This window comes from Sapajus apella, unplaced genomic scaffold, assembly GCF_009761245.1.
Source record: "Sapajus apella isolate SASKATOON/1434 unplaced genomic scaffold, GSC_monkey_1.0 scaffold67, whole genome shotgun sequence".
Taxonomy (NCBI): domain Eukaryota; kingdom Metazoa; phylum Chordata; class Mammalia; order Primates; family Cebidae; genus Sapajus; species Sapajus apella.
In genome coordinates, this window is record NW_022437007.1 from 1918181 (window position 1) to 1927715 (window position 9535).

Sequence of the window (9535 nt, forward strand, 5' to 3'; positions counted from 1 at the left end):
CTGATCCGTTTAGAATCCTCTCTTCCACCCACAGAGTTTGCAGAGCCCTGAAGGCTGACTCCCAGGTGTGGCAAATCCTCCCTGCAACACACATATATCCCTTGTGCTCAAGTGTGATAGGAAAGCATTAGAGCCTCCCACTCTCAGGAGGCCATGGGGTTTCACCAGCATAGACTAATGAGTCAGAATGGACTTCATTTTGTAAGACACTGGAGAAAGAATATGATCCCAATAAATACCGAGCACAAATTTTTTAGCAATTTGGCAGGAAAGGGTGTGAGAACTTATTAAATTGATTAGGAAGAATCAATAAAATGTGACATTTCTTGTTTCTGAACATGTGGCTAGTTGTAAATTTATAGTTAACATGTATTAATTATGATGAAATTACAGAATTGATGAGAGAAATATCAAGATAGGGAATGTTTGGCAGAAGAATTAAATGAGACTTTTTTATTTTACATGATGTGACATATGATTAAACAGATTGCTTTATTTTCCTTTATAATTCATTTTGAAATCACAGTTATTCTATAACTTGGTTTCTAACCAAGGTTTAATTAAATGTAATTATTGATATAATAAATACTTTTCTTCTGTTTATGACTTGTATTTAGATTCTGACACTTCATTTAAAAACAGACTGTCTATAAAATGATTAGTAAAATCATTAAGTAGAAACTATGGTTTTCATATTCTTTTTTAATATTAATGATCACATTTGCTTTTCCATAACTGAATGTCAGATACTTACAAAGAGAAAGGCATTAAGTTGAAAAACAGTGAGAATAAAAGTGAAAGGAAACAAGAAATAGTAAAAATGAAAAATATTAAAAAATACAAATTACTAATACTGTGATAAACTTAGGTAATTTTTAAAAATCCAGTTACTTGTAGTTCCTCCAATCACAATTTTGAAGCTAAACTCTACATTTACCAAAATAGATGTAAGTGGGAAATTTTTAGTGACCTGTTGCATCCAGTATATATTGAGGGTTCTCAAATCTTTGCCTTTCCTCTCCAGCATATATGTGTGTGTGCTTACGTGTGCTTGCATATGTAAAAGCAGAGAATGTTTCAATGTCAATATTCATTTGTATACCTGCATTAAGTCCTGCGGATTTTTTAAACAGTCTTTTGCCTGTCCTACTAACGAAGACAATTGACTGTAACCTGTAGGCTTAGATGCCTCTCAAAATCTAAGACTAATTTTGAGTTCAGACAAGAAGAGAATCTCTTGCTCAACCTTCTGAAACTCAGTCAAACCACTCTGATTGCTAAATTGTGAGTTTATTTTATTCTCTACATCTTGTCTCCAGCTCTGGCTTTCTCTCTTCATTGTCTGTTGCTTTGTCTTGGTTTAGTAGACTTCTGAGGACATTTGGAGATACCCAACTGAGCACTGCACAATTGCACAGGACACACGTCCATGAACCTGGTAGTATGCTTGATTCAAGCTACCTCTTATTGCTTCTCTTTCAGTCCTTCCTCTCTCAAGGTGGTCACTTTATCTATCCAGTGGTTCAAGATTTAAAAATTTTGTGCCATTCTTACATTATTTCTTTTTCTTGTACTTAGGTGACCCATAAATCTGGTCTGCCCTGAACATTCCCAGTTTATGTCTATTTCCCCAGCAGAAATGTTAATAGAGTTCTCATTCGTTCTTAAATTGTTCTGGTTTTGGTAATAAATAATATGTTCATGTTTGTCTAATTCTTATTCCGTGGAGTCTTCTATACAATGCATCAAAAATTCTATTGACACCACCTTCAAAATATATCCAGTACCCACTCACTTCTTCCCATTTCCAACAAATCTTCATGGTTCAGATTATTATTCCCTCTCACTTGGAGCATGGCGGCGGCCTTCAAGCTGGTTTTCCTGCTTCTATAATTGCTTCACTATAGTCTATTGTCCATCCAGGAGCAAGCTTGTGTCACTTCCTCCTACAACATTTCAATAATTTATCATGTGAGAAATCTGAACACCTTGAAATGCCTTATAAGGCCAGAAGTGACCCTACCTTTTTAATCTCTCCATAATTATATGCTAACCTCTTCTTCTTCAGCTGCATTAGAGTTCTTGCTATTTGGCAGACACATTGAGCTCACTCCCATCTTTGTAGCCTTTATTGTCCCTACCTAGAGCTCTCTGCCCCGGCCTCTGTATGTAAAGCTCTGACTTTATTCAAGTATCTCTCCACTTAAAGGTCAATTCATATAAGATACTTTTTTTTTTCTTTTTTGAGAGAGAGGGTCTATTGCCCAGGCTGTAGTGCAATGCTGTGAACGTATCTCAGTGCAGTGCTGACCTCCTGGGCTCCGGCATCCCTCCCACCTAGGTGTCTTGTGTAGCTTGAACTATGGGTACATACCACCTCATGCAGCTACTTAAAAAAATGTTTTTATTATTATTATTTTTTTTTTTTTGTAGAGAAGGGGTTACCCTGTTGCCTAAGCTTGAGAGACTTTTTTAACCATGACTTTTTGGGCATCTTCTCTGATTCAGTGCAGGAAACAGATATAATTGTAGGTATATCAAACAGAAAAGAGAATTTAATTTAAAAAGTAGAAGCTTATACAATTATTAGGAGGAAGGAAAATCAGGGGATCACCACTGGATCCCTGGTTTTGGGTTATACCACTGTAGAGTTCAGAAAATTGCATACTTGTGTCTGCTGAAGTCTGCCAGTTGGTTGCCACCAGTGCAGGAAAATGGCCTCCATTTTCCATTTCCCTGAATCTTCCACACTTTATGACTGATAGAAACTAAAGCTTGCCTAGTAAGCTACCTGGAAAAAGCCTGTTCACAATAGCAAAGACTTGGAACCAACCCAAATGCCCATCAATGTTAGACTGGATAAAGAAAATGTGGCACATATACAGTATGGAATACTATGCAGCCACAAAGAAGGATGAGTTCATGTCCTTTGCAGGGACATGGATGAAGCTGGAAACCATCATTGTCAGCAAGCTGACACAGGAAGAGACAACCAAACACTGCATGTTCCCACTTATAAGTGAGAGTTGAACATGGGAACGTGTGGCACAGGGAGGGGAACATCACACTTGGGGATCTGTCGGGGGTTGAGGGGCTGGGGGAGGAATAGCATTAGGAGAAACACCTAATGTAGATGACGAGTTGATAGGTGCAGCCAATCACCATGGCACATGCATAACTATGTAACAAACCTGCACATTCTGCTCAGGTATCCCAGAACTTAAAGTATAATAACAAAAAATGAGTAAGTTCAAAAAAGCGTGTTTCAAATACTAAAACATGCTTAGAGATCTCATATTCTAAGCATGGACATTGCTGTTGGATATTGCTAAACTCTTCATTAGCTAAAACCCTTTTGTAGCCCTAGATTCAACTATAGTCATTGTTCAGAGTTTGTAGTTTAAGAATCTCCTGGGCTCTCACTGAAGGGATTATCATACACTTCACACCCTGTTAGAAATAATTCTTTCAAGACGATTCAATATGATACATTCCTTAGGTGAGAGCTCAGGAGATTCTGTAAGTACGGTATCTAAAGAAAAAGACTTCATAAATAAGTGCCAATTTATTTTTCCAGGACATCCATTAAGAGTCTAACGAAACTTCTAAATTCTTAAAAACAGTGACCCCTATAAATCTAGGCAGGCTTTTTTTTTTTGTATTAACACATGTGCCCAAATATTGCTTTAAAATATTTTCCTACTACAATTTTTGTATCTAGGCACATGTTTAATGTGTGCTGTTTGCTCTTTCTTTACCTATAAGGTGATCGGACCAAGAACAGTCATGACGACTTGATACAATGACAACCTGCTCATAGATCAGCCTATAAAATATGTTGTATGAACAGTCATAGAAAGATGATCTGAATGTATCAAGTTATCTCTTGAGACAATTTGCACAAAGAATTCCAAAATATTGGATTTGTTAGGAACAGGGGCAGAAGTTGACCGTATTATAGGAAGAAATCTATGAAGTTTGTGTAAAGCCCAAGTTATGAGGAAGATTACTATGAGTAAGCATTGGAAGAAAGTGTACAGAAAGAAATGAAACAGACCCAATGGTTAAGCAGTATCTTCGGAGAAATAATACCGTGTGGGAGAGAGAGACCACATTATTAAAATACCTCATGAAGTTGGCCTCTGTGACTCTAGTTCTAGTTTATATGCAAATTTTGATAGACACTTTTAATGTAATGTAAGTCTCCACTTTAAACCAAAGATCCAAACTAGAACAGTGTTTTATATAAGGCAACTCATATACTTCAAATGTAATCTACTACTCAAGTTTACATATGAAATGTTAACAAACTTGGAGATTTCTAAAATGTAATTCATCAGCTATGGTAAACTCTGGAGAATCTCTCTCTATTTCTGAGTTATATTGGAATAGTCTCACGTCTAAATCAAAAGGAGAAATGGTGGGTTATGAGTAGGATTCAGCCCACAATGGTATCTGATTGGCTTATTCTATTTTTTAATTAATTAATTAATTTAAAGACAAAGTCTCTCTGTCACCCAGGCTGGAGTGCAATGGCACGGGTCGGCTCACTGCAACCTCCACCTCCCAGGTTCAAGTGATTCTTGTGCCTTTGCCTCCTGAGTAGCTGGGACTGCAGGCGTGTGCCACCACACCTGGGTAATTTTGTATTTTTAGTAGAGAAGAGGTTCTTCCATATCAGCCAGTCTGGTCTTGAACTCTTGACCTCAATTGATCCACCCACCTCCACCTTCCAAAGTACTGCAATTACAGTTGTAAGCCACCGCACCCACCCCTATTCCATATTTTAAATGGGAAGATTGTACATAAAAATCTGAACTTTTACCTTCTCTTGAAAAGTTAAGCCTGAAGACAATATACTAATATTCTACAGGACAACAATTTACTGGATTTGAATAGAGGCTACATACTTTGAATGATAATAGTATGTTGCACTTTGCTGCAGTTCACGGTGCTACGGCATATGGAATGGTTAAGTATCAGTTGCTACTTGGAATTTTTTTTTATAGTACTGAAGTGTGTGTCGGTGTGTATGTTTATTGGAGGCGGGGTGTTAGTAGTGTGACTGGCCCTGAAACAAAAGGGTGACAGAAACATTTTACTGTTGTTGAATTTAAGACTATTTTTATATATTTAATCAAAAAACAGAGTATGCTTTACCAGAAAAAAAAAAAAAAAAGCAATTGAAGAAAGAAATTATGTTGCCTACCTGGCACAGAAATGTGTTTGATATTTCAAGCCCAGGCTGAAATGAAAGGCCGATCTTTTTGACTGTAAATAAAAGATCACAAGTGAATTAGTAAAAAGGCACTGGCAAACTTGCTTTCCTTATCAAATTTTCTAGGGCATTTAGACTAAAGAACATAATATCTTTTCTCTTCTTTAAAAGAAATTTAACCCTTAAAATCAAATTTTTATTACTATATAAGCTATAAAATTTTACATAAATGTAAGTATATTATACACAAACAATACTTTTTTTGAAGACTTTTTTCTTTTCATGTTTTGGTTGGTCCTCTCCTCCTTCTTTACTTGACCCCTTCACATTCATCAGTTGCTGCTTCAAACCACTCCAGGCAGGTAACTCATGTTAACCATTTATGATGCTTCCTCAATATATTTTGCCATACTCTCTGATCGTCTACTGAGATACACACATACACACATAACTTTACTAAAAGGTTTTTCAGTTTTTATAGTTTTGTATCTTGAAGTTAGGTTCCAGGATTAGGAATTATTCCCAAATCCTGGAATTAGGTTCAATAATATAGGCATATTTAATTTGAAGTGACAATACCAGATTGCATTCCAAAAAGTCAGCAACAGGTTTTATTTTCAGAGCAATACATGAGACTACCCTTCTGCTAACGTTCCCAAATAGCACTAGATGTTAGAGTGCTTTGTTTTGTTTTTTAACTTTTATTTTAAGTTCAGGGGTACAAATGCTGGTTTGTTACATAGGCATAATTGTGTCATGGGGGTTTGTTGAACAGATTATTTCATCACCCAGGTATTAAGCCTCGTACCCATTAGTTATTTTTCTTGATCCCCTCCCTCCTGCTACTCTCCATCCTCTGAAAAGCCCCAGTATGTCTTTCACCTCCATGTGTCCATGTGTTCTCATCATTTAGCTCCCACTTGTTAAGTGAGAACATGTCGTATTTGGTTTCATGTCCCTGAGTTAGTTTTCTAAGGATAATGGACTCCACCTCCATCCATGTCTCTGCAAATAACATAAATTTGTTCTTTTTTTATGGCTGCATAGTATTCCATGGTGTACATATACCACATTTCTTTATCCAGTCTATCACTGATAGGCATTTAAGTTGATTGATTTCATGTCTTTGCTATGTAAACAGTGCTGCAATGAGCATATGTGTGCACATGTTATTATAAGAGAATTATTATTTTATATTTGACACAGAGTCTCATTCTGTCACCCAGGCTGGATTGCAATGGTGGGATCTTGGCTCACTGCAACCTCCATCTCTTGGGTTTCAGCAATTCTTCTGCCTCAGCCTCCTGAATAGCTGGAATTACAGGCATTCACCACCACACATAGTTAATTTTTATATTTTTAGTAGAGATGGGGTTTCACCATGTTGACCAGGCTGGTCTTAATCTCCTGACCTCAGGTGATCCACCCACCTTGGCCTCCAAAACTGCTGGGATTACAGGTATGTGCCACCATGCCCAGCCAATAGAATGATTTATATTCCTTTGGGTAAATGTCTAGTAATGAGATTGATGGGTCCAATGGTATTTCTGACTCTAGGTCTTTGAGGAATTGCCACACTGCCTTCTACAATGGCTGAACTAATTTACACTCCCACCAACAGTGTATAAGCATTCCTTGTTTTTTCCACAACACCCCCAGCATCTGTTATTTTTTGGCTTTTTAATGATAGCCATTCTGACCGGTATTAGGTGGTATCTCATTGTGGTTTTGCTTTGCATTTCTCCAATGATCAATAATGTTGAACTTTTTTTCATATGATTGTTGGCCATGTGTATGTGTTCTTTTGAAAAAAGCCTGTTCATGTACTTTTCCACTTTTTTATGAGGTTGTTTTTTTCTTGTAAATGTATTTAAGTTCCTTATAGATGAGGAATATTAGACCTTTGTCAAATGCATAGTTTGCAAAATTTTTCTCCCATTCTGTAGGTTGTCTGTTTACTCTCTTGACAGTTCCTTTTACTCTACAGAAGCTCTTTAGATTTTATTTCTCCTTTGCTTATGAAGCTTAATTTAGCTATACATAAAATTCTTTGTTGGAATTTATTTTCTTTAAGAATGTTGAATATTTGTCCTCAATCTCTTCTGGTCTGTAGGGTTTCAGCTTGGAGGTTTGCTATCAGTCTGACAGGCTTTCCTCTGTAGGTGACCTGACCTTTCAGAGAGCTTTTAATTTTTGTCAGTTCAATTTATGCAAAGTAATTTTATTGGTATATTGTTATTTAATTTCTATATCTACTAGTGAATTGAGTATCATAACATCTATTAGACATTATAATGCTAAATTATGAACTACTTATTTAATATATTTCCATTTTTCTATTGTCTCTTCTTTTTCTTGTCAATATTTAAGCAGGTCTTTCAATGTAATATAAATATTAATTTTATGTTATATTTTTCAGTGTAATTTTATTTAGCAGTTGTATACTATATATATATATACACATATATATACACACACACATTTATCTTAATATTATTATTCAATGTTTTTAATTTTATATAAATTTTTTAAATCTTTTACCTCTAGGCCAGAACATTTTTTAAATCTATAAAAAATTTAAAGCACTTTCTGATAAAACTTTATTGAAACACAGCCACCCCTATTTACTTACGTATTATATGACTCTTTTTCCATTACAATGTCAGAAATATGTAGTTGCAATAGAGACTGGAAGCTTGAAATAAATTTACTATCTGATACTTTCCAGAAAAAGTTTGCTGAACCTTACTCTAGGTTAATATATTCTTCTGAAGAATTATTCCAGGCCTTTTATTTTTCTAGCATTGCAACTTACTTAATATGAGTCTCATTCCATTGGGATTTTGTTCTCTGCCTTCCAAGGTGAGAACTAGCTACCTTAGATCTAATTTATTGAAGACGGATGCTAGTTTTTATGTTTTTCTCTCAGGTGGCAACTGCTGTCTAATAGAAAACTTCTGAAGAAAAATACTGTAGAGCAAAGAAATCAATATCTCATTGTATAATGTCAGAGTCCACAGAAAATTAGAAAAGATCTTTCTAGTACCTCTAATTATGTTAGTTACTCCACTTCTGATCTCATTTACCATGCATGTGCTTTGTTTGCTTTGTCTGATATTTCTGTCTCTAGCAGTTATACATTTAAATGAGTGATAATCTTCTTTATTGGCTCATTGATTCAAATCTGGTTGTCGCAAGTCATTAAGTGGTCACCATCACAAAATGATGGAAAAGGAGATGATCCCTCCCTCTCTGGCTGACAGTACAGAAGTCACTGGACTGGCAGCCTGTTCATTCCCAAAAAAGAGTTCATAGAAGAGTTTTAATACCCAACTTAACAAGAGAAAGAGAGAAGAGGACTGAAGGATAAATAGTACTTGGTAGAAAGAATTAGAAAAAGCTATTGTAGTGATGCTAGCCGACCTGTAATTATAAATATTTCTACAGGTTTTTGAAGTTTACAAAGCAGTTTCCAAGGCTCATTTAATCTTTTCTACATATTTGTGAATGACTTTCTTTTTTTTTACTCCCATTTCACAAATGAGATAACAGATTCAGATCAAACAGCTCGTAAGTGACAGAGATAAAACAAATCTATGCCCTTAGGTACTAAATATCATGGTTTTTCCAAGTGCCTATATTGTTTTTATTGGAAAGAATGTAGAGAAGCATGATGGAGAGGAATTAAAAGACTGCAGAGATAAGGCTAGGACAAAGAAAAGCAATTTTCTGCTCTACAGAGAAAGGCAGTTTTCTTCAGTGCAAGGAAGAAAAATTAAATACATTTTTCAGAAGTTTAACATTCATACATTCATTCATTTACCGTATATTTACTGAGAGCTTATGATGTGTTGGGCATTGTTCTAGGGGCTGGAGACATAGCAATCAACAAAAGACTCTTCTCCTCATGGAATGTAATAATAATAGATAAAACATATAGTGTATGAACCAGTGGTAAGTGTGTATATATACATATATAAAGCAGAGGAGAGGATATAAAATGTCAGCGTATCCAGTTGAAATTTTACAAAGGATGACCAGGAAAGGCCTCACTGAGATGGCAGCTGAGAAGTTACCTGATTCACCAGAAACGTTATTTGGATTAAATTATTTAACATTATAGTTTATTTTCCTATTTTCTCTTGGAAGGTACCTCATACCCATTCTGTTCTTACCAAAATTACACCAATTCATTATCAAGTGTTTCTAATTAATTATATCTACTAATTAATTAATCTAATGATTTTCCAATGCATCAAGTAGAAGGTGACAAACTTGGTGAAGCTTGTCACACTGTATCACATTAGCTCAGCACTC